This window comes from Anopheles stephensi, unplaced genomic scaffold (assembly GCF_013141755.1).
Source record: "Anopheles stephensi strain Indian unplaced genomic scaffold, UCI_ANSTEP_V1.0 ucontig188, whole genome shotgun sequence".
Classification (NCBI taxonomy): Eukaryota; Metazoa; Arthropoda; class Insecta; order Diptera; family Culicidae; genus Anopheles; species Anopheles stephensi.
This window is the reverse complement of record NW_023405111.1, coordinates 21060-22500: the sequence shown is the minus strand read 5'-3', so window position 1 is coordinate 22500 and position 1441 is coordinate 21060. Positions and strand designations below refer to the sequence as shown.

Here is a 1441-nt window from a genome sequence, read left to right as displayed (position 1 = left end):
CATGGCGGTATTTAGCTTTAGAAGGAGTTTACCTCCCACTTAGTGCTGCACTATCAAGCAACACGACTCCATGGAGCCGGCCGTCTGCCACCACAGTCCTGTGCCGTTCTACGGGCCTATCACCCTCTGTGGGATAATGGGCCACCTTCAAGTTAGACTTGAACTGTTTGCACCGTGCGTAGCAGATAACGGACCGGTCCAGTACACGGCATCGGACAGACGAGGCCCCCTCGTCGTCCCTACGTGCTGAGCTCTTCCCGTTTCGCTCGCAGCTACTCAGGGAATCCCGGTTGGTTTCTCTTCCTCCTCTTATTAATATGCTTAAATTCTGAGGGTCGTCACACATCACTTGAGGCCTACAGACTCCACTGTCACAATGATGCGACGGGAGAAGCGGTGATAAATCACCCCTGTCGTGCTAACCTCACTCACCCACACGGCGTGAGCACGTCTCGCGACTGCAACTGGATGCGAGGAAAGATACGAGCGCGTTGGGCCGCAAGTGTTACTCGACCCGAGCCAACCGGTGGAAGTCCCCGTGCAATTGGTGATAACCTTATATGCTGTGGTGGATACATCCGTTGGTTGATACTAGAGGTCGAACCGTGCGACTTGACGCGCGCTCGCTCTTCACCCATGCTCACATGTGTGTGTGTGTGTTTAGGTTTGTGTACCATACCTCGTATGTCTCTCTGTGTTAGCACTCTCACTTTCAGCGCCCACGGTCCCGACAAGGATGCGGATCCGAGCACGCCATGCTGCGACAGCCTACCCCCCTATGATGGGGTCAGGACGGTCAGTTTGGTTAGAGTGTTGAGATAACTTGGTAGGCACTCAAGGATGTGTGCATCGGTCGGGTTGAGTCGTCCGATGCGCCATATGCGTTCAACGTGTCGATGTTCATGTGTCCTGCAGTTCACATTCTGACGCGCATTTAGCTGCGGTCTTCATCGATCCATGAGCCGAGTGATCCCCTGCCTAGGGTTTAACGTACACACCGAACTAGTTGATGAATGGAACCGAAGTCCATCCATCCATTATACACATACCAACACACAACTCTGGTTCCCTAGTACCACACTGCAGGCGCCCACGGCCCCGACGGATGCGGAGCCGAGCACGCCAAAGTGCGACTGTCGATCACCCCTTTGTGACACGACAATCAGTCAGTGTATAAGGTACCCGGTACTACCAAAGTGTGCATCTTTACTGACCTTCGCCGAGGCAGTGGTATGTGTATCCCTTTGAAAGAGTTGCTTTCGCTCAACTCTACCAAGTGTGCTACACCATCTTGTGGTTGTAGCGTGCGCGTCAGCATATTGTGCCGACGATGCGTTTGGCAACCTCACTCTCGGACTTGTTTGATGGGTAATGATATGTCCATTATACACAAACCAACACACAACTCTGGTTCCCTAGTACCACACTGCAGGCGCCCACG

The 1441-nt window shown here is 53.4% G+C and overlaps 2 non-coding genes across 2 annotated transcripts in view; both read right to left on the bottom strand.

The window, feature by feature from the left end:
- LOC118515782 overlaps positions 1 to 358 on the bottom strand; it is a 4266-nt gene extending 3908 nt beyond the window's left edge. The window contains exon 1 of the ribosomal RNA XR_004907405.1: positions 1 to 358. This exon is cut by the window's left edge and continues 3908 nt beyond it. This is a non-coding gene — a ribosomal RNA (large subunit ribosomal RNA).
- Positions 359 to 828: 470 nt separating this feature from the next.
- Positions 829 to 986, bottom strand: LOC118515784. Its single transcript, XR_004907407.1, has one exon. It is a non-coding gene; the product is annotated as a 5.8S ribosomal RNA (ribosomal RNA).
- Between the last annotated feature and the right edge of the window lie 455 nt (positions 987 to 1441).